The sequence below is a fragment of the Bemisia tabaci genome, chromosome 1, assembly GCF_918797505.1.
Source record: "Bemisia tabaci chromosome 1, PGI_BMITA_v3".
Lineage (NCBI taxonomy): Eukaryota > Metazoa > Arthropoda > Insecta > Hemiptera > Aleyrodidae > Bemisia > Bemisia tabaci.
In genome coordinates, this window is record NC_092793.1 from 54727207 (window position 1) to 54752086 (window position 24880).

At 42.6% G+C, this 24880-nt stretch overlaps 1 long non-coding RNA gene across 1 annotated transcript; it reads left to right on the forward strand.

Annotated features, from left to right (window-relative positions):
• LOC109043169 (uncharacterized) lies at positions 1-24690 on the forward strand. Its single transcript, XR_002010154.2, has 3 exons — positions 1-2245; positions 6449-6517; positions 24353-24690. It is a non-coding gene; the product is annotated as an uncharacterized lncRNA (long non-coding RNA).
• The last annotated feature ends 190 nt before the right edge of the window (positions 24691-24880 follow it).

Below are 24880 nucleotides of genomic sequence, written 5' to 3' on the forward strand. Positions count from 1 at the left end.
TAACTGCGATTGTATTTTACTCTGCGATTAGCTCAGTATCTGGGAGTGCACATGTATCCACGCACGTAACCTCGAAGAAAAATGTGGGAGAAATAGAAAGGCGATTCAACGATGTGTGTGGGTGTTAATTAGCTGGAGTCTGATCATTTTGCCAATTTGGGGTTTGACTGCCCTCTCCTCTATCTCTGCCACCCAGCCACGCCCACAAAAAAACAAATGCCGTATCCTTGTCACGTCTTTTCTATTTATTTTTTGGCGAATTCTTTTCTGATGCATATTCACGCTGCGTTACCCGTTAATTAAACCCACGTGCCGTGTATGCCAGTCCCACCATTAATTAAAGTTGCAATATTCACCCACAGAGCATTAGATTTCTCCGAGTTCCGCCTTTTAGAAAAATAAAACGAAAGGGATTTGGGGCGCCGAGCTTCGCAAGAGAAAAATACGTGTGCAACGGTTGTTTTTTCCCCCCTGGTCATTTTCAATCATGCGGGTCTTGAATTTTTTAAAAGCAGAGATTGTGATTAGCTATAACTTTACTTTAAATATAGTGGTACCGTTTCATAATATGTAGAATAATGTTTTAATGGTTGTACATTAGAGATCGGCAAGAATGTATAAGTTCGATAGGATGATATTTCTTTTCCATTTAGTGATTTTATTTTCGAGCGTAAATCCGAAATTTGGAATGCCTCCAATATCCAATACTTTGCTAGTCGTCTCTTCAAACTTAACTCGGAATTTTTTTGGGGAATTTTCCGGTGTATTTTCATTTTTTCGGATTATCCGCCGAAAAATTCGGCCTCCTATGGTGTTGTGCGGTTGTAGCGCGGGCCACACATAATCAGTGTTCCAGGAGTTTTGGTCGTAGGAAGATGATACCGTTGCCTCTTTAAATAGCTTCACGGAAGATTTTTTAACATTCTTTTCAACGCACACCTACTAATATTACTGACAAATGTGAAAATTTACTCGTTGGTTATCCGTTTACTTCTTTGGTTAGGAGGCGATGTTTTTGAAAGCCGCACCTAGAAAAGAGGGCTGCGACCAAGCGTGCGTAGCAGCTGCCAGATTGTACATTAAAATCTACGTTCTTCACACCCTGTTATTCACATAAAAATGCTGATTTTTCAACGTATGTGCGTGGATGGACGTCAATATCAGTCAGATGCGTGCGTCGCGTCGCGTCGTTGCAAAACGCCGCCGCGTAGCACGGCCGATCTGGCGCTGATCTCCCGGGTAGGCAACCCGCACGGCAGTCCGGCAACCTACTGCGCCCGTCCCATCTTCGGAACGCGCATGCGCAATGCAATCATCTCGATCCCGATTTCGATCACAAGAATGCAACGCGTGTAGTCCTGTAATCCTGTAATTATTACCATAACGCGCCCTGATATCATCCGCCGCCTGGAACTCAACCGCCGCGTTGTCATATCCACGAAATCATCGAGAATTCCTCATTTTAGGACCCAATTTTTACAAACCGCTACCATAGCTTCAAACGGAGAATTATCGATAATCGATCATTCACGCCTCGCCACTGCGATGAAGATTTTCCTCGGAAACATTTCCGAAAAGTTTTTATGTTAAGTTCAAAGGGCATTCCAGATATTTTAACGTATACATGCTAAAAGGAATTGTGTATAAATGATTTACATCCAGAGTTACCACGTGTATTTTTACATACTTCCTTTTGATTTTGTGTAGTTGAACATAGTTACTTTCAGCATAAATACTTATAGCACGTGAAACTGAATCAAATCAAAAGGAACTTTGCATACGGTATACGTGTCATACATTCCCTTTTAAGATTATTCATTTACACATATTTACTTTATCATGAGTACGGCCAAGACACATTTTTATTATACATTCATACAATCATCATACATTTTATTTTGCCATGCACGTATTCTCGTAGGTCGAAGGATCCTGGTTCCCTGTAAGAAAATTTGATTCAAATTCGTTGACTTAACGGTGTAAATGGCAACGAGGAGGCCAATCGGGGCACGCTCCGCCCTCTGCTTGGTGGCCTCGTGGCCTATCGCAGTGCAGTTGCGTGGATGCGGAGCGGCAGATGCTATTATCGCATCGCTCACGTCGGCTATCGGATAGCATGCGCCCAAACAAGGGAATCGCTCCGGGTGCAATCAGTCAAAGCTTTGAGCAGGCAAAATTTTGAAGGATCCCGGTAGTTGTGTCAGCATGAATTCGCCCAAAATTCGGGCATTGACCTCTACCCAAGGTACGAATTTAAGCATCTTAATGTATGTTTCCGCTTTAAAATTTCTTGTAAAACACGGTTCGCGCAACAAAATTAACTGATAATAACCTCAAGCCAAGATAATGCCGTTTTTAGCAGGAAAAACGGGAAACAAGGTTAAAAATACAGAACAAAACATTAATTTTATCTCTGAAAAAAAAGTAGAAAGTAAAAAAAAATTCCAAAAAACGTGAAACCCACACGATGGTGCCGAGATAGGGTTTTTTTTCCGAATTTTTCTTAATTTTTTACTTATTTCTCCGACAGTTGTGTAGTTTTAGCCTTGTTTCTCGTTTTCTCTCCGTTGTTTTTGCATGCTGTTGTTTTTGATATTCCAAAAAGTGTCGAGTATCGCAAAAGACGAATCGCTGTTGTCGACGATGGGTCGATGAGTGGATGGATGAATGGTGGATCTAACTGCACTGAATGCTGGGGCATGCGCCGAGGTGTCCGGAATGCCAGGCATCTATTTTTTTAGTGGATCTCGATAAAAAGCGACTAACTGGATCTATGAGATAGAATTCACGAGGAGAATAGACAAGAGGCGGAGAGCGCCGGGCTGCCTCGTTTCGGGCCCGCGGCTCGCACCGGACCGCCCGCCGTTGTCAGAGTGCTCCCCAGATTTTTTAGCCCCCCATTCAAACTTGATGGAACAGCAGCGCGTCCCCTCGAATCCTTTTTCTATGCCTCATCCCTGTGAATTTCCTAAGTAGGAAATTAATCATTCTCTTATAACGCCGCGGACTATACCTATACTGATTTTTGTCGATTGACCGCGTTTCCCCCCAAAAATGGGGGGGATAGGTCACGCTAAGGATGTCGTAATTTTTAGGGGGTCCAGCAGTGGAATGTGGATACGGTAAGGGAAGGAGGGGTCGAAAAATTTGAAAAAATGGGTGTCGTAATTTATGGACGGCCCCAAATCAATGTAATAGCGGTACCGATAAGGCAATTCCCTTGGTAGCCTATGCTGCCGTGCTAAGAAAGAACGCCACATGAGCATTCGAATGTTGCGAAATTTCCTCTCGGATAAGACGTACTTTTGAAGAAAGTTATGCATTGCTTTCCATGAAACTTTCAGGTGTTTTGCAGCAAATAACGAACAAAATACTCTGAGAAATCGGAAGAAAAGTATATCCATGGATTTACTCGAGAATGTGTGATTTCTGGTAGGAAATTTGGCACCGCCTGAAGGTGTTTGCGGCATTTTGACTTAGCACGGCGGTATGAGTCACGGGTAAGGGAGTTTCGTTCCACCGATCACGGGTCCAGTTTGGCGACGGCGATGGTGGGAACAAAGGTGAAATATGAACGGTTAATATCATGCTAATAAACGATAAATCAGCGCCGTTGGCCGGCGGCCGGGGTCAACGATCAGCTGCAGCTGGCGGTGACGCGCAGCGCCGCGACGCTCGGCGTGCGGCGCCGCGGGCGTCACTTTTTCGCCGTTCCTTTCTTCGTGAAGCCAACGCGCCGACGCCGCACGGCTGACATAACCTCGGAGAGGAACATGTTCTCGTCGCAGCGGTCCAGGAGGTAATCGCGTTCCTCTCGAGCCAACTCAACACCCTTTTCTCGTTAAGTCATCGACGTTTGGTCCAGCGCTTTAAACATTTTAAAGTTCTTTGCAAGCAGTTTGGGATATTCTGAGTAAATAACGATTTGTTAGCGCAATAGGCGCAATGAGGGCGTCCAGCCGAACGGTGGGTAGAGGGCATCCGTGAAGAGATGGAGAGATGCCAGCTTCCGGAGGATCTATACCATGGCAGATTCTTGTGGCGGGTAGGCGTCGCAGAGCGCCCTAGCGCACCGTAAAAGCGGCTTATACATACATAGCGCAATAACTTTATGCTGTTCTAACATTTGTGAATATTAGAATGGAATGAATGTATTAGAATAATTTCCCCCTCATCTTCGTATTTTCGAATCGTCTTGTTTGCATTGAGACTTTTTACGCTTACCCTCTAACTCTGCTCAAGTTTTCGTCGGGATGCTTCGCTTATTGGGGACCCTATGGGATTTTAAACGGTAGAATAACACGTGAACTCTTTTAAATGTTTCTTACGGTTTGGGCTCCCGAAAATTTGAAGGAATCGTTTACGGCACATAGCTTTTAAGATCGCACTCACATTTGAACTTGTTGGAAATCACTGAACTCTCTCGTGTAGCAAGTATATTGTGGAGTCTCGGGACTTGAAAAATAATTTAGACAGAAGCGATGATTTTGATAGCACGGTAACTTCGAGCGAAACGAAGAGTGAGCGACGAAGCAAGCTGATTATTGAAATTGTTAGACAAAGCTACAGGTCCGGATTTAGGGGGTAGCTTTAGTGTATTTTTAATGTAGGTATACAAGAAAATCGGATTCAGAAAAAGAATTACAAACGAGACAGCACCTTTAATTAGTCGAGATAAGAGAGAAACCAAACACGCAATTTGGCTTGGAACGGCGCGGCGCTGGCGCAGAGAGCGATGATGACGAAGACTTGAGATGAAAAGGAGAAGCCCTCGGCGCGGTGGTCGGCATCTAACATATATTAGCGCCTACAAGAGTGCATGAATACTTCACGCATTGCATCAAACACAGAGCGGTCAGCGTGAAACGCATGGCGCCTACAAGATTGAATGAATACTTCACGCATTGCGCCAAACACAGTGCGGTCAGCGCGTCGCGGTGCGGCGGCGGTGGAAGTTAAAATTATTAAGGCACATTCATGAACATAACACCGGCACATTCATCCGGTTCTTTCTTAATTTGTTTGTTCATTTCTTCTAAATGGAAGCTTTTCCACACAGATATAGGTTTACGGAACTTAACTTTTGCTAGTAGTGTTGTCAGGGCTTTCGTAACAAATGTGTCCATCACGAGTGAACGCGTCTTATGCACCACCCCTCCCCCCCTCTGATACGTTCACTTGATGGTTTTTATTGATGTTTCAAATCGAATTAGAGGGGGGCGGCCAAATACAGGCGGCCCATGGGCGGCAAGATGGTAAATCCGGCCCTGCAAAACTATAGACAAAGAAGACAAAAGGGATATGGAGGGATATTGTGGAAGCGGGTGGAACTAAAGGCAACCTACAAGAGACCCTTAGTCCATCATTTTCTCCCTTAGTCTGTAAGAACCGGTCATTACAACCAATAGGATCGCCCCATACTCCCTACAGTGGCGCAGACAAAGGGGGGGGGGTATCCAGGAGGCCTGGACCCCCCCCCCCCTTAGTCTCGTTAAATGTACTTTTTTCTTACTTTAGGAGGGTAGACATAAAATATCGTCAGGTTCGTACACAGAAGAATGTAAAATCGTCACAGTTTTGAATAATGCATGGTTGAGTTGCTGTTTCTGTCACAATTTTTACCTCAGACCCCCCGGTGAATGAACCCGCACCCCACCCAGAAAATTCCTAGCTACGCCAATGACTCCCTAAGTATTATTTGCCTATAGATTTGTCTATCAATTTCGATAATCAGCCCGAGGAACATGCAGAATTGCAGCGATGTAAAGCCAGTGTCGCTGCGAGGCTATCGCTATCCAAGAGACACTTGAGCGTGTTGAGAAGTTATTTTGCGGCGATTAATCTAATGAATTTACTCGTCCGCGGGCCGCCGCGCCGCGCCGCCGCCGCCCTCGCGCAGGTCTCTTTGTTCGCTGCACTTTGCACGGTGTGGTCATGAACCGTGATCGAAATTATAAGCCGGAACCCTGCCTCCCAAGTTCCAACAACGCTTGCACTGACGCTAAATCTTCCTCGATGCACCAGTGCGGCTATACAAAATTATCCTCCAGTAAAATGAGTGTTACGCAACCCACCGCGAATAACTCATGTGAAATCTCGTCGGTTGCATAACCACTGCGGCGCTTATTTGATGTTCAGCGAGATTCCTCAACTGCTGACTACTCTGCAATGATTGGGAAAAAATCTTGAAGAATTGAGCTTCTATTTTCTTTTCGTTTAAATGAACCGTAGATTTCCGAAGAATACGCAAAGGCGCACGTACAAAAGGGCAGTCAAATTCATGTCCGCGAATTTGACTGCATGCCCTTCCAATCCCCTTCCATTTTTACGTAAAATGTAAATATAAAGAATCAGTTGTTCTCCCGCTGCGCACTTGATGAATAAATGCCCTCTAATCCTTAAAACGTTAATTCTCTCTATATAATTATTCTCTTTTTCTCTGTTTCAGATTGTAAGTAAGCACGCTTGCAACTATGAACTAACATTGTATTCCTGCACATCGTTCCGAACTGAACACGTAAGTTCCTAGTGCCCAAAAAGTGCTATCTTATCGGATCCAGCGAATTGGCAACATTGTCTTTTCCATTTAAACCTATGGAAAAGCATCGATTCTTGGAGGGGGCAGGTGCTCCGAAAAGAATCGATTATTTAGCAAAGGTTCAAATGGAGGAAATCCGGTGTTGCCCAAGTGCTGGATTTACTCTTTGCTGTTTTGAGGAATCCATCCATGAATAAAATGTCAGGGATTCACTAGGCAACTATGTCGGATTTGCGGAAGTTGCGGCCAAAACGAGCCGTTTCCCTGAGAATGAAAAACCGAGGAAAAATAAAGGTGAACTGACAGTCGTTATGGGTCCCCTGCTCTTGAACACGGCGGCGGCGCGGCGCGGTAACTGTACTTTGATAGTTGCCCACCGTTGCCCGACATAGTGCAGTGGCATCGCCTCGGAGGTCTCAAAGAGAATAGGCGCGTTTTTTATTCGATCCGACAGCCGAAGCAACGAAAACGGACGCTGGCGGAGTCTGATAATTTGTCAAATGGAGCTGCGGTCCGGCGAAAACTCGGCGACAGAATGGGCGGAAGAGGTGATTGTGATCAGGGCTGCCGTTTGACAGTCGATCGTGGACGGTGGCCGGGGAAACTCGGACACACACGGCAACGTTGGTCGCGATTGTGACGGTGATCGTTGCTCTAAGGATACATTCCGGAGATGACACTTAGGACGATTGATGCTTGATGGCGGTGATTGGTGAGTCCGTTGTCGTGTCATTGTTGGATGTTGACAAGCCGCGGCTGATGTGATGCTTCATGCTTGAGTTGCAAGTCGTGGAAATCGCCAACTGGGGCAAGGCGCACCTTGTTGCAGCTCTTGGAGACAGACGTCGTAATCGCGGGAACGATGCGCATCGCCGACGTAGTTAGCGCAAAAAACACCAACGGAATTCGCTCGGGACAATCAAACAACAAAAAAGAATAGCCATAGATAATAAGGGAAGTTCTCTTTGAAAACTGTCATCGAAAATAGGAAATTTTCTTGAGAAGACTAGGCTTTTTCTTCACCCATCATTCCTATATATTTCGAGTTTTCACTATATTTTGAGACTCCGGCAAGAACATTTTCCTTATGACGTTGGCCAGTATTATACTCCTTTCATAGGGAGAGTTGAGCCAACGCGGCTCACGGATGTCACAAACGGGAATAAAGATCACGCAAATTAAACTCATTCCCAAATTCCTGTCTCCGTTTCCTCTCTCATACCGTTTGTTCCTTGCCATGTCCCTAATTCCCCGGTCTATTCTAGTTCATAATCTTAAAGCGTCCAGCCCACCTTCAAACTAGGGGCTTCAAAGAGGCTCATCGATGGAACTGTTGACTGTTGCCTTTCAAAGATTGTCGGACCGACGATCTTTGAAGGTAACCGATGTGTTCGGGATACATTCCGGATACATCATAGATTAGATCTTGAAATTTTCAAGGAATTCCGTGCAAAAATGGCTGAGAAATAGAATAATTGATACCACTTTGAGAGCCCCAGTTTGAAAGTGGGCTGGACGCTTAACAATTGGATTGCATTTTGCAAAAAGGAACCAGAAGAATTGCGATGATGGTGAGATTGTGCATTTTCATCCTTTGCAATAAAATTACTGAAACCATGAAAAAATATGAAATTTACATTGTAATTTTGTCTAGAATTTACAGTTTTTAGCGAGTAAAATAGAAACTGTTAATTAATAATCAGGATTTTCTTCCAAGACAAAAGAAGTTGCACAATCTTAGCAACATTGCAATGCTCCTGGTTCCTTTTTGCAAAATGCAATCCAATTGGTGAGAATGTAATCTTTATTCCCGTTTGTGACTTTGAAGAGGCCTAAAGTACAGGAACCAACCAGAAATGGATTCGTACTGTCTTTACTCTCAGTATAAAGGGACGTACTCCAGCCACTATTTGACGGCTGTATCAGAGCGAGTGGTCACTCGATCTCAGACCGGAGAACCAGTTGGGACGTGGGTATGACTGACCCGACAGCGACCTAGCGCGCCTGCGAAAACCGCATTTCTTCGAAAGATTTCTCGTGTAGATCCATGGTTTTTGTTGCTTGGCTTTGTACGGCAACCTCCCGTGGAACGAGGAACTTTCGCCCTCTGCACTCCACTCGGCTTGTCTACACTTCAGGGGAAAGTTAATAATCATCAGCAATCATCCGTGATTCGTCACGCTGAATAATAGCTATGAACTTTGCCTAATGAAATAAACCCTAGTTTAGTCGCGTTAGTCACAGAATCCTGTTTTAATGGGCAGAGTAGCAATAAATATTGAGATTAGAGTAAACATCAAGTTCCTACATCCAGTAGCAAGGGAAGTGTCGTCCTCGAAATCATAATAGTAATCGACGTCGGTTACCTTTCAAGAACGCAATTCTACCTCTTCCCTGAAATTATCAGTCAGAGATGCACGTCGAGAAATTATTTTAAAATTACTGATCAATAAATCAAATCAATCACAGATATGAAAGAGCATGGGGTTGTTGGATGATATGGACATTTCCAATTAATTTCGGCAGTACAGTCAATAAATGACAGTATGTTGGAGGAGATTTTTAGCCAACCTGCGTTAAAAATTCAGCATACGTTGCCTTCCTGAATGGTCGTTACTAGTGTTGCACCAAATATCTTATCTCTTTGAGGGAAAATTGTGCTATGTGCTTGTTTTCAGCTTTGTGCTGAATTTTTAAAGCACGTTGGCTAAAAAACTCCAACATACTGTTTTACGACCCGTTCGTCAACATAAAATTTTTTCCACCACAATCGGTTTGCCCAATGAATAAGTTCACTAACCCAAATGTTGCGGTACTCCCACAATTAATTGGAAATGTCCATATCAATTGGGGTAGTACCGCAATTTTAGGAGAGAACCCTTAACATTTCTTTCGGCCATATTTGGGATAAATAATCATGCGGTGCTTTTACCGTGGTGAATGAAGAGAGATCATCGGGTCTAAAGTCTCTACGTGTCGAAAACGGGGATGGAAAGAGGACTAGCCATAGTAAGAGGGCTGGTAAAAGCGTTGCTCCATTCTCAGCTGCACTTTGGAAAACTGCGTTTGTCCATAGAAATACAGTTGGGCAACGTTCCTCATCGGGCGTTAAAGTCCCCTCAAGCAGTGGCGATTCTTGAAAGTTGGCGACACTGTTTTCCCGCCATTTAAATGTACGTAAAACAATCGATTTCTGGTGAGGCACCTTGCCTCACTCAAAATCGATATTTTCAATGGATTTAAATGGAAGAAAACAATAAAATTGTTGCCAACTTGCAAAATTACCACTGCCTTTGAGGGAGATCTCTTTATATGCAGTACAGTATCGATGAATAGGTACAGGAGAAAACTTGTAAAGAGCGTAAACCTTCATCATAAAATTTTGCAGTAGTCGTTGATTGATGATTATAATTTTCCAACGACCATTTGCACAGTCAACAGACATTTTGGCCTCAGCATTGACACTTTTTCAGAAGTGAAACCAACTGGTATTGATCATCCATCTTCATCATCATCATTTGATCCAAAAACGACAGCAGTATCTCGTGCAATTCATCTGAGATGGGAATGTATCGTTACTCATCGAATGCCTCCCTGTGACATAGATCCGAATCAGTCATATGAGATTCAAGTTACATAAATATCGAATCCATAGACGCTTTTCGATTATTCTCAATGGTTTCATGCGGCGAAACCAGGGACTTGCCACGTGCTTGAACGGATGCTGGCAACGGTGAATGAACGCCGATTTTAATCAAGGCATCCGTGTGATGCAGGCCTATCGCCACTCTACTCTACTCGTCTCGCTTTCTTTCAGTTCACCGGAAACGTTTGCGCCTGTTTCTGCTCTTTAATCCGTAAAATCCGCTTAAAACTGAATATCTCGACGCACGGCCCGTAAGTGAACTGCTAACAAACCCTTGCTACCGTTGCTCCGCGAAGACTTAACATGCGGTGTAAGCGAAATTTTGGTGCGCTCTTCCGAGAGCAGTTGGAACGTACCTAGTAAAAGAAGGGCCGAACTTAGACAAAATTTCATCAAAGATGTCTTTGATCGATTCCTACGGAAAATAAGCCGCTGAAACCAACACTGGAAAAAACCGCTTGGATCTAGAGTCCAGACTCTTGAGAACAATGACAATAAAAAATACTCTTGATTCAATCGGATTTTTGCTTAAATCAAGAACCCAGCCTCTTAAATTAAGCGGATTTTCTTTTGATTCAAGTTAAAATCCTATGAAATCAAGATTATTTTTTCTTGTCATTGTTTTCAAGAGTCTATGGACTCTAGATCCAAGCGATTATTTGTCCAGTGAAGTACGCCATGCTATTCTGCCTTCCTCAGACTCCTGGGTAGACGGAAAGGGTTTCGGATAAATCTAAGTATTTAAGCCAGTCCCACGAAAGCCTGAGGCTCAAATGTACCTCTTTATATCCAAGCAACAGTCCAGTTACACCGGAACTGCCGGGGTTACCCTCTGCGCTGAATCGACAGTTCATTTTCTTTTAATAGCTAATGCCCTCTTTTGAAGGCATATTTAAAAGAATGTTTAATGCATTCATTTTTGGTAGTTTCATATCGTTTCATTGTATAAAATTGTATTTTCTAAAATTTTGAAAAATTACTTTTTGGCTAGAGCGAACGGTTGAACCATTGTGTTGTTTAAAAAAGCTGAAAAATTTGGTAAAGACTACCGGAATTTCAACAATTTTGGGATAAGGAGTCAGATCTTGTGACGAGCTGGGCATGTTAAGAATTAGCGGCTCATTTTCTTATCGAACCGATTGAGAACTCCTGTGTTGCAATTTTTTCTAGGTTATCCGTGTATTGGCCTCTCCTTTCCTGGACGCAAGGCAGGACTAGGCACAAGGCAGGGCGATTCTATCGAAACTAAAACGGTTGTTCTCCACCGCGCGCCGCGGTTCCTTTAATATTCCGCTTTATTGAGCCATTATTTTTTCTTACTCACGATCCACGACACCTCGTGCTGGGGTTTATGGCTTGAATCCAGTGTTGTGGATCCTGAGATTTATATTCAAGAAGGTTTTAGAAGTGACCGCCATGGATCAAGACAAAATCTGATTTTTGCGCGGATACAGACACTTCATTCCCCAGCCTTAAATGTTTTTCTCAGAATTTGTTCTTCGCTTTTAATATTTTGAATTTTGCTGGAGAGTGAAGTATTAGTGCCACCAGAAATACACACGATAAGGAGTACAACTTTCAAAGCCAACCAATCATATACTCCATTTTACTTCAGTCATGCCTTGTCTGGTAGACAAATACAAAATTTTAACAATCGAATGGAGGTACTTAAGTGTTGTGATAAAAGCGAATACATTGCTGACAGTCATCGCTGTCTATTGCAGCGGCCGCAAGGCCGTAGACTAGGCGTGTAAAAATATCGACGATTGTCCGAGCAGAGAATGAGCGCAGATTAGAGATGGAAGCCGGAATTATCCGGTGAGTATAAAGATGGTAATGACCGATCAGGCATCGGAATTGATTGACGCCTCATTGCGGGGTGTAGAAAAAAAATAAAATTATAGAAAAAACCAACACTTTCACGCGTACGACACTGTATAGATGGGGAAAATGGTCAGGTTTCATCAGTCCAGAGAGTTAGCTTTGTTTTGACACCGTTGCCAAATTTCTCTTGCCGATTTGAAATTGTTGTTTCAAAAGAAAAAGTGCGCTAAAGTCAACACTTAAAAATTATACTACATTTTGCAATGAGGAATGTGCCAATAGTGTGTATATGTAGATTGGTAATTTCATGGCAGAGTTAGATATCGTGGCTTCTCACTGCATAATATAGTCCAAACAGAACTTTCTCTATCAAGGAAAATCGACGAATCAGAGCATATAAGTGTTGAGAATGAAAACGGTTTTATACTCTCTATAATGGTTCTATAGTCGGATAACATTGGTGCAGGTGTTCTGGCGTGCCAAGGAAGAACACCGTATGAGCCTCCAGACGTTGCCAAGTTTTCCGATAAAAACTGAATTTATTGGGAAAATTGTGAATATTATTTTCCAAAATTTTCAGACAATTTTGCACGCAATTTAATCGAAATTTTTTGAAAATTTCAAGGAAAAATATGCATGGATGTCGTCAAACATACACGTTTTATCAAGGGAGATTTGGCAACTCTCGAATGTTCATACGGTGTTCTTCTCTAGCACGACAGTATGGACTTTTCTCGTAAGCGAGATGGCAGCGTTTGAGGGGTGATAATTCGGAGCAATAAATAACGGAGCCTAGGGCAGACTGGATCATGAGCATCGCAAATGAAATGAGCCTGCCAACTGATCAAGAATACAATGTATTCAGGTTCCGATTAAGTGCGACTGCGTAGTCCCCTGCAGTTGTGCGCAGTGCCCATTATGCACTGATACTTTCTTTTTCTCCTGCAACTTGTCGCATCGCCGCGCCGGCGCCGCACCGCACCGCAGAAACGAATTTAACTCACAATCAGCTGAGATCAGCAACGTTGTCGCTCCTACTTTCGTCTTCCTGAAGAGAGAACTAACTCCTGAAACAATTTTTTAGTAAATGTATACCGAAAGGTGATTGATAAGAGGATAAGACAATTTTAGCACAGTAAAATTGTGTTAAGTCCCAGAACTTTTTTCACGATGATAGCCTTAAGCCAAATTTTCCCGCGGTCCCCAGACACCCCCTAATAAGTAATATCATTATAAAAAACAGAGCTTTCATCGAATTGAAGGTTCCTTCGTCCGGAAAACGACGTAACGTGAGCCTAAAAATATTAAATAGAAGAAAGCAATGTGCGAAATCCGAAGACTGGACCATTCTTCCCGACTCATCTGACAATTGCGGCGAGGAATTGGGAATTCAGCGATATAATGCCACGGGCTACGCGACGCACAGTGGGACGAGGTAATGGAAGAGGTCGCACAAGGTATTTTTGGCCAAAATTTCAAATTATGATGTTTATTTTGTCACGAATTTAATTTCAAGGGGAGTCTCTAAACGAAAATTTCACGAAAAAATCAATGTAACCATTCTTAAACTTTATCGTTTCATATTTTCAAAAATATAAGCTTTTAAAGTTTCCAGACTTTGGTCGATTTTTCCTATTGAGTCGGCCCAGTGCGCGACGGGTGAGGGAACGGTAATACTCGGAAGCACCTGGCCTAGGGCCGATTAAGTTTGAGTGGATGCTGGGCACTTGAATGGAAGCAGCACCGGTATTTTGCGTGGTTTTAAACACTTTCTTTTTCTCCACTCAATGTCAAGCATAGTTTTTCTGCTCAGCAGCGGAAAATAACTCGCTCGGTGAAAAGGCTAATCCTCGTAAGTGGCCGTCGTTCGCGGGGAATGGAAAACTCGTTGAGTCGTCGTGATTTCGTTGAAAACGAAGAGCCGTCAGTTAGGATCTGGGCCAACCGCTCGCAAAATTCGCAACCATTCAAGTTTAATGCTGCCTTGCTAAGGAAAACCGTCGTATAAGCCCTCAGGCGTTGCCAAATTTCTTTAGATAAAATACAAATCATACGGGACTTTATGCAGATTTTCCCACCAATGTTTCAGCAATTTTCATTTGCAGCCAGATGTAAATTATCTGAAAATCTCAAGAGAGTATTCACAACTCTTCTCAAAAATAAACACTTCATCGAAAGAAAATTGGCAACTCTCGATTGTTCGTACGGCGTTTTAGAACGGCTTAATGGATCTTCGTGTTGCTTGTATGAACAAACAAAGGCTTTTTAGTGATTCGTGGCATCGTTTTCGGCAGACAATGAGTGTATAGCTTGCTCCCGATCTGAATTTACCAAGTGAAGATGTGGAAGGTAATTATTTTATGGTCATTCAAGGTCACAGAAAATAAAACTCTGAACTTCCATGGGCGGATCGAAACACTTCGAACCGGGGAGCGGGGGAGTGTAAGGGAGGCCCGGGGGCTCCCCAGAAAATTTTCCAAATTTTTAAGTATCTATAGTATATGTATTAAGAAGTTGTATAGTCAATTTCGTCTGTAATAATCACAAAATCTAAGCGTCTTTCCTTCTTCTTTCTTCCGTTCCCTCCTTCTTTCTTTCTTCCTCCTTTTTTTTTCGAGCCAGTGGGAGGGAGAAGTGCGCCCCTTACACCCCCCACCCCCCTCCTCCAGGCTCCGCCTATGATAACCTCTGAGTTGCTTTACGTTTTGCTTGCAGGCTGAAACTTAGATGCTTGGTGTGTAACCCGCTCGAAATTAGCATTCCTTGACCAGAAACTTTTTAAAGTTATACTACGTATATCTCGGCACCTTCATTCCATTGCTCTACTTAAAATGTTAGTGCTTGGGGTCTCTCAAACCAAAATAAATTGAACGACAGTTGGTGTTACTTCGTGTTCTATTTCCCATTTTAACACTAAATTTCGATCACTTTTCTTTCTCTGCCTGGCTTCAGATTGGGCTGAAAGTTGTACCGCTTGCTTTCCTGCTCAGGCGTTCGAGTCTCTGTCGGTTTCCATTTGCGTGGCTTCCAACTTGGCCAAAAGATACGTCGCTTGCTTTTCTACGCAGGCGTTTAAGTCTCTGAGGGTTTTCATTTTCTATACGGAATAGTTGACCTTGTCCGTATCTATTTAAAATTAATGCCATCGAGTTATGAAATTAGATTGATCGTCAAATTGAAAACGTATCATTTTTCAAAGTGAAACCCCTTACTTTTTCTAAGAAAACAAAATGCAACCAGCACTTTGTCGAAATATTCATGTCCCTTGTTTGCCATTTTCGGGTTCACAATCCACCGAATATCCTCGATAGGACACTGTGAATGAACTCTTACCATTTCTTCATTTCCTCATTCTCCTTGTCTTTTCTTGTTTAAAAATTATTTTTAATTTATACTTCTTCGGTACACTCGACTTTCAAGTCTTTCACTTGTATCGCTTTCATCAAAACTGACAAGACGAAGAAGATACATTATTCTATTACTTAGTGGTTGAATTTTTTAATGGAACGTATTTTCTTAACTTATCCTTCGCACATTTTGACACAAAACATGGTGACATGGTGCTTTTGCACGAAATTCGTTTCGTTGGCCCAGTGAAACGCGATACTTATCTCGCCCTGATTTCTTTTCACCTTTTGAAACCATTCAAATTCTCACCCTCGCTCTCATGCTAGTCCACGCGGCTGTGTGGTTTACAAGGAGTACCCCTTACGCCCCCCCCCCCCTCCCTCTGGGCACTCGCGAAGTGAGAGTGAGGGTACCGATATTACGGAGAAGCGGAGCTAGTAATGAAGGGGAGAGAAGTAAGGGGGAACAGGGCCCAAACGAAAAAGCGTGCGCTTCGGGGGCCAAAAACAATGGCCGAAAACTCATCTGGATTCAGGAAATAATGAGGAAGCTAAACAATTATCGCCAAGGACTATTACGTACGAAGGCGCGATGCGGCGCTCATGTTTATTCAGTTCTCGGGTTACGCAACCCCAGGCGGGGGGAGAGAAGAGGGTATAGAACCACTTTAAAATAGATCCAAATCGCGCATACTCTCCTGAGAAGATTCCTGCGAAAGTCGTGCAGCCACGTCGCCACATCCCATGCCAATTCCAGACCCACGCCGTCGAAAAAAAATCCAGTATATTACTGTATACAACTGTACTGTAAACCAGTATACAACTGTTACCTGCTTATACATACAGAATCCTCCAGTAACGTCACTTCTGAAATAGTCTATTGAACAGAAAACTTAATCGGTCTCAAAAAAAGGTAAACACACTGAAAAAAAAATCACGGCGATTTTACCAAGGTCCGTTGGTACCTTTACCATCTCACTTTTTTACCAATTATTGGTAATTTTACCAAGACAGATTGGTAAGCTTACCTAAAAACCGGTATTTTTACTGTTTTTTTTTTTCAGGTAAGAATACCACTTTCATTGGTAAACAATTCCCGGTAACTTTGCCATTTTTAATTCTACCACAGTCGATAAAAAATATTGGCGTTTTTACCAAGGTCCAGTAAAATTACCGAGAAAGTTCAATAATTTTACCGAGATTTCTCGGTAAAATTACCAATTTCATAAATGGTAATTTTACCAAGAAAAACTGGGATCAAAGAGAACCCTGAATTCTTGGTAATTTTACCCTTTTCTTAGTAAATACACCGAGATTTTTTTTTTCAGTGCATATATTGCATTCCTAGCAGTATACCGGACTACTCTTTGCACCAACTGATGTGAGTTTTTTTGCAGTAATTTTGCGTAAATTAGTCACCGGCGTAGCACCAGCAGATCGCCCAGAGCTCGTGTATTTCGTGCTGGGCCAATTGAAATGCCCGAACGTGTAAATAAATGATTCACTCTTCCATTCACGTTTTGCCGTGGCCGCCTCGACTCGCCAGAGGCACCTCCAGGCTTAAGCTCAAATTGACCAGCTCAAGGATCTAAGAATCCAGGGTTTCGAGTCAAGACAGAAAGAGGACTGTATCACGCCGCAAGCTCGATCTTTTCAATTTTCATTCTTCTTTTTACCTTCGCATCCTTCTTCACTAAGTTTCATCTCTTTCGATGTTCCTTTAATTTTCGTAAGATTTACGTGAATTTTCCTTTGACTGTCCTCAACCCCCTATACTCGTCTTGGCCCGTGACAGTCCCTACAAAAGAGGACTTAGCACTAAGGAACTACAAATTGAGTCGTTTAGACGCTTGTTTTGTGGAGTGTATTTTAAAAATTGCCAGCATAAAAACACTAAACAAATTTGATCGAATCGAAGTCCATCGATGTTCGTCCACTGAAAAATGTAATTTTGAGGCAAAGCTATTCAAAAAGTTTTTTTTTAGACTTGAACGTTTAAATGATTCTTATGGGAAAATCAGTCTGTGTTCTTTTTTCAGTCAGAACCAAGTCGGGGGATTCCTAGTAGGATAGCCAGATAAGTTTAGTGGGAAGGAGGTATAGTTTTACGGGGATCTAACGATCAGAAATTTTCCAATGGGCCACTTGCCTTCTGGAGGTCTCTGTCCCATAAAACCTACTTTAAGACCCTCTTAAGTGCATCCATGAGAATTCCTAACCCTGCCATCTGCAGACATGATCTCTTATTTAGTTGCATTCTCATATGTGATGAGTGAAATGCTTCTTATGAAGTATCTGTGTCCACTATAATTCATATAGCTGTATTACATTTTGACCATTTTTCGCGTATCTTTACGCTTTACGCATAACTCAGTCGTTGATAAGGATTGAGTGTGAGCAGAAAAAGTCCATGCGTCCTATGAGTATTTCCAGAAGGAGCACTAAAATTCTAGTGGAATGATTTAATAGTACAGACGGGGAATGTAAAGGTCGACTTGTCGGTAGCTCTACCAGGCTATGGAAAAACGCCGTATGAGCCGTCAGGCGTTGCCATACCTCGTGCAGTAAAGGACGAATTTACCGAGAAACTTGTGAATATTTTTCCTCAAAATTGTCAAACAGTTTTGTTCGCAATTTAGTCTTAATATATCTGAAAATTTCCAGGAAAAATAAGCGTAACTTTTTTCAAAGCAAACTATTTTCTGAGAGGAAATTTGGCAATATTCGGATGCTCATACGGCGTTTTTCCTCAGCACGGCAGAGCTGCACGACGATGGGAAATTCGTGGGGCCCCGAAAGGAACGATTCGTGCAAACGCAAGGACACCGGGGACCATCAAGTTCGCTGACTTTCATTATAAGTAAGTCGTGATGCTACAAATAAACTTCTGCAAAATCTCGCCGGCTGCCAAACTATAAGCCTGAGAGATGAACAAGGCCTCTATTTGCCATTCCTACATATTTGCACTGTGAGACAGTTTCGTTGGGTCTAAACTTCCAGGGGGCCGTTAATACTATACTTAACGGTGAAAATCGAATTTACGAGGGCTGTCCCAACTTGACAGTAACAGTTTTCAACTGAAAATATGAGTATTTTCGCCTAAATTTTGAGAATCTAGCAGGGCCGGATTTACCTACTTGCTGCCCATGGGCCGCCTGTATTTTGCCGCCCCCTTCTCATTCGTTTTGAAATATCAATAAAAACCATCAAGTGACCGTGCCAGCGGGGGTGGGGTGCATAAGACGCGTTTACTCGTGTTGGAAACATTTTTTGGGAAAGCCCTGTCAACACTACTAGCAAAAATTCACCGAACTTAGCGCGAACGTTAAGTTTCGTAAACCTATCTCTACGTGGACAAGGCCTTCCATCCATAAGAAATGAACGAAAAAATTATGAAAGAACAAACATAAATGTGGTTTAATGATTTCAACTTCCGCCACCGCGCTGCGCAGACTGCACCGTGTTTGGAGCAATGCGTAAAGGATTCTGACAGTTTTGTAGGCGCTATGAGTTTCACGCCGACGACCGCTGCTGAACGCACTGTGTTTGACGCAATGCGTGAAGTATTCACGCAGTCCTGTAGGCGCTATGCGTTTCACGCTGACCGCACTGTGTTTGGCGCAATGCGTGAAGTATTCATGCATTCTTGTAGGCGCTATCCGTTTCACGCTGACTGCAGTGACCGCACTGTGTTTGATGTAATGCGTGAAATATTTGTGCAGTCTTGTAGGCGCTAATATATGTTACATGCCAACCGCCGCGCCGAGGGCTTCTCCTTTTAATCTCAAGTCCCCGTCATCATTTCTCTCTCAGACGCGCCGTTCCTGGTCCAATTGCGTGTTTGGTCTTTCTCTTAACTCGATTAATTAAAGGTGGTGTCTCTTGTATCACCGAATGACGACAAAATTAAAAGTTACTATCCTCTCAGGAAATGAGAGATTTTGTTTGCAATTTTTTTATAAATCCGATTCTTTTTATACCTACATTTAAAAAAAAATTGCAAAATTTGCCGCCTCCTAGATTTCCCGCCATGGGCCGCGGCTCTTGTGGCCACCCTCTTAATCCGGCCCTGGTGTTAGACAGGAGGATGATTCTTAGGGTTTTGATCTATGACACAAAAGTGACTGAATTTTGACGTCTCAAAAATCTTTTGTCAAATATTTTTAATAAGAAATTGTCAAGAAATAATGTTGAAAATTTTGATGTGGAAATCAAGACCAATCCATACAGGTCAGTCATCCCGGAAAACTCTGCTGCGCAGTGACATACATCTGGCTGTTAAAGAAGATGCACTGAAAAAAGTTTTAGGAGTTATCCCCTAAAATTGTGGTACAACCCCACTTTGTCGGACAATATTGACTTTTCTAATTGATCGTGACAGCACCGCAATTCAAGTTTAGGTTATACCGCAACATTTGGGTTAGCAACCCAAACAGAGCCGTTACCCCATTCTTGTATTAAGTTGTCCCCCCCCCCCTCTCCTTCATTTTTGCGTGTAGCACTTAACAGTAAAGTGAATAGTTAATTGCACTAAAAAGATATTCTTTTCAGAATGTGCGAGAATAGCCTCGAAAAGATTCGCTCTCTGTCATTTAATTTGAAACTTTAGTACCTCTGATGAATGTGCACGTAAGTTTTGCTCATTGCCTCTGTTTCAATTATCTCATGGGTTTATAAATCACAGCATGACACATTGGCAACGCTCTCTCTGACCTACCCTAATCCCACCTGAATCAGATTTTATTCACCTAATGGCAAATTAAGTATTGTTTCGAGCAAAGTGCGCACGGTTGCCAGACCATGACATGAGTCGTCGAAGAACCGTTACGAGTTTGGAGCTCGGGATTTTCTGCCAGTCCGGCAACGTCAAGGGCAAGAAGCGTGAGCCCCCATAACCTGTCTGCTTCTCGTCTCGAGAAAAGCTGCAAATCATCTCGCCGTGGCATGTTCACTTTGAACCATTCGGGCCGCCCGTGAATTGGTGATCGCCAGTGGCGTGGCGTGCTTTGCGATGTATCGATTGATCTGTCATTTAAACTTATGGAAAAGGATCGACAACAGGGTGTACGCAACGAACACCTTAATAATCGATTCTTTACCACAGTTTCAAATGGAGGAATATCGACAATCGATCATTCACGCCTCGCCACCGGTGATCGCGGTGGTTGGCGGTCCATCCAATAGTCATATCACGAGGGAAATGTGTCCATTTTGTATGCTTTCAATCGAAACGATGGTGATTACACAGGGCTATTTGGCATATGCGTCCGTCCGATATCCAATGGAAGTATCAGTAGGTGTATGGTGTACACCAGTAGGTGTGGGTCTTGACTTAAGTGGTCTTGAATGTCAGGGCTCAGGTGGTATGTTCTGTCGCTGTGGTCAAGGTCCTTGCATTCATTCTTCTCCTATTCAACTTCGCCCTTCTGTTAAGCTCCTGATCATCGGTAAGTGTAGAATGTGTCGATGAACCAGGAGCTGAGATCTTGTTTTCAGCCAATGGCATACTCACGAATTTTTCAAGGGAGGGATGTTCCTCATTCGAAACTTTTGTGAAAGGATACCAGTTAAGAAAGTAAAATATTAAAAAAGTATCAAGTTAAGAAAGTTAAATATTAGTGCGAAATGTTTTTAAAAATATCAAAAAACGAGGAGTTAGGCGGAAATTTGAAGCCTTGGCGAAGCGTGAATCATCAATTATCGATATACTTTCATTTGGAGCTATGGTGATAAGAATCGATCAGTCGATTCATCGCACAGCACGACACGCCACTGATTTGAAGGCAAAAAATATTTTAAAAAAACCAAATATCGAATAAGAAGCAATGTAGTTTCACCCGAACTGTCGAGAACGTTTGGTGTCTCAAGAATCCTCGGATCCTCTCCATTATGTTCTTCCTTTTTTCTGCGAGGAATTTTGTTCCTGCAAAGATTAAAAGTGCAGGAAGTAAAAGTGAAGAGTGCATCGGTTTTAAACTACCGCAATTGGCCCGATTTAAGGCGCAAGTTTATTTTTTGCTGACAAATGAAGACGCGTGTGAATCCGGATGAGTGCGACGGCAAGGAAAGAAATCAAGTCTTGAGGTATTGCGTTGTGCAGCGGATGGTCATTCCGATTATGGATACCGCAGAAAGTGAGTCGGAACAAAAAGTATGACCGGATTTTGGGATAAGCCCTGCCGTGCATATATATATTTGTGCTTCGCTGATTTTTAAAGAAAATGAAAAAAAAGTTAATAAATGGTGCAACAGTTTTTACAAATTGAGCATTAACAATGATCAAGTTACGGTATCTGTATTTTCGCTACTAGGCAGTGAATGAATATTGACTTTTTCCACTCTTCCCACCTTCCCCTCGCCCATCAACGAGCAGACAATGTGCTATGACGTGTGTAACAATGATTACCATAGGCGAATTTTTGAAAGTGGATGTGGTTAACTTTTTTGACCAAATCCTAATGAAGCACGTATTTTTTCCAACCCAACCCACTAATCTTCATCAGCAACCGATGTCTCAACAAAATCCAAAATTTCTCGACTCATTTCAACTTGGCATCGGTCGAAAAGTGGATGGGCGTAAGTGGTTTCACCGGAAACCTCAAAGGCAACCTAATTTTTGCAAAATGGCAGTGTTCCGTGCGACAAAAACAACAACTGAGCAACAGCGACCGTGTTGAGGTGATAGTGATGAAGTAAAGTGTAGCAAGTGCAAATATTTTTGTGTATTTGCACGATAATTCGTAAAACATTTAATAACATAGAATAAGTCGCACGGCATCGGCTGATTTTCGCGGGTTTTTTTACCTAATCTGAGATTTGGCTCGTTCTCTTCAGGATTTGGTTGAAAACTAGACACTCGATTTTGATTGGTCCAAATTTCAACGGTGATACAGCAGTCGCCTGTTAAAATAAGTAACCGAATCCAGTCGCGAAAATTCGCCTCTTCTCTAGTACCCCTTTGCCTTAGCTTTAAGCTTACTTACGTCACTTATATTTTGTCTAAGGATTATTCATCGTGTAACCTGAAGATTTTTCAACGGATCGTGGCAACGAGGACAGAGCGGCGAAGGGTGAACGGTCCGAGCCATGGCGTGACGGTCGTGACTTCGGCTTGAGATGCGACGCACCGCAATTCGTTGCTCCTCCAACGTAAGGGCGTATCTCTATTTGCACGTGGACCCTGCGCTCCGTGTAGCACCATGCTTCCTGGGGCTCACGTGGAAAACGAAGTAGGTCCTTACGTCGGAGGAGCAACGAATTGGCCGAAGAAAAGCGAAGCAGAATCTGTGAAAAAAGCGCGGCTTACGCAAGCTTCAATAAACATCTCAATCGAAATCGCGAGTGGGTCGCAGCTCCGGCCGTGCGGCCCGACAGAGCGCAGCACTGCAGAACTCGCTTGCGCTCCGGCGGCAGATGAAATATGTATGTACCAGACCTCGTTATACCTATCCATTGGATAGTTTCCAAGCAGTCACTGAAAATAAAGTCTCTTGGATACAGATTTCGGACTCTTAAACAATTTGAAAATAACAAAAATTTTGCTTCAAAGGAGTGTTGCATGTGTGAGGAATTTGCAATTTGACTGTCGATTCTTATGTAAAATTTCGCGAGAAACACGATGGTGACACTGGTTTTCTCTGAAATCAATTCCCAAGCTCAAAAAAAGCTCTCAAGTTGAGGCCAAAATGGAGGGGATATCCCACGCTATCCTGAGAGTCCACCTTTACATCAAGACCAACTCTCCATGCAAAGATAAGGAGAAAGTACAATTACAGGGCTGCCACTTTATTTGAGGACTCTAAAACTGAAAACACGGCATCACTGCTAATGTATTTGCTCCCTATCTTTGCATGGAGAGTTGGTCTTGATGTAGAGGTGGACTCTCAGAATAGCGTGGGATATCCCCTTCATGTTGGCCACAACTTGAGAGCTTTTTTTGAGCTTGGGAGTTGATTTCAGAGAAAACCAGTGGCACCATCGTGTTTCTCGCAAACTTTTACATAAGAATCAATAGTCAAATCGCAAATTCCTCACACATTCCACATCTCCATTGGACTTATTCCTAAATCCAAAATTAGTCTGCTTAAATTAAGAGGTTTGACTCTCGATTCAAGTAAACATCAGATTGCGAGTATTCGAAGAGCATTTTTTCTCGTCCAATTTTTTAAAAGTTCGGCCTCTGGGTCCAAGAGACTTCTTGTCCAAAGATCAGTCCAGTGCATATCGACTGTTAAGTCGAGGTTAAGCTATTGCTCGTATTCGATACATTGAACAAATGAGCTTGTATCGATGTCGATTGGTTCAACATGAAGACATAACCTCACAAGTCGAGGGAACGGGTTTCTTGTGATGGATTATTGATTATTACAAGAATCGAATGGCAATGAAAAGTGAAATTTAAATGAATTTTCTCATTTTCAGTATTTCCTTTTTAATTTTAAAATTTTTGTTCGAGGTTATGTTCTGTTGTTTTGAACCCAAAGATACATCGAACCACTATCGAATACGATCCATTAGAATCGGCTCTTGGTGCGAGAATTTTTTCTTTTTTTCTTTTGTCAGCGTGAGTGGCATCCCTGCGAGCTCCCGTACATGCTTCGGCGGGCCCGCTTGCGGCTGCGCGATGAAGGGTTGAACAAGAAAAAAGTGATGAATGGGATTTTAATGACTCAATTCCAGCGGCTCAGCTAGCCGCCCCCGCCCCCGCACCTTAATCGCTGCACCAATAGCTGCACAGAGTTGCCATTCTAAAATAAAACATTTCGTTTTAATGAATGTTCCTCAAGGAATTCTTATCCTAGCGGAAAACTCCGAAAAGAATCATTGAAATTCGAAAAAATTGATGAGAATCTCAATGCGGATTTTAAAATTCAGAACCACAAAACAGGTTGTAAGCTTTAATTGAGTATCGAACTTGGTCTGGTCTATGTCCTTGGCTCCTTAGAGCAAAAAAAAAACACCTGAATGATCAGCATGGATTTCTTTTATCTGTTTCAGATTGAATGTGAGTACCTGGCCCTCAAGAATCTTTTGGCTCTAACCGTGAGTTTTTTTTTTAAAAAAATTATAGTACGTCTCGAAAAATTATAGTCTGAGCAGTGAGCATTGAAGAGTGAACAATTCGGGGAGGAAAAACGGTTGTAATCAGATTAGAATCGTACAGGAAGCTGATCTTAGAAAATCGCAGATCAATGAATCTAAGAACAATACTGTTGGGTCGAAGATATTGCACTGGAAAAAAAAAACACATTGGATCCAGAGTCCAGACTCTTGAAAACATTGACAAGAAAAAATACTCTTGATTCAATCAGATTTTTGCTTAAATCAAAAGGCAATCCGCTCAAATTAAGAGGCTTGATTCTTGATGTAAGCAAAAATCCGATTGAATCAAGATCATTTTTTCTTGTCGATGTTTTTTAAGAGTCTGGACTCTAGAGCCAATGTGTTTCCTTCCAGTGTGGGTAATATTCTCAGAAAGTTCATTTTATCATTCACTGGAAAAAAAGTCCCTTAGATCTAGAGTCC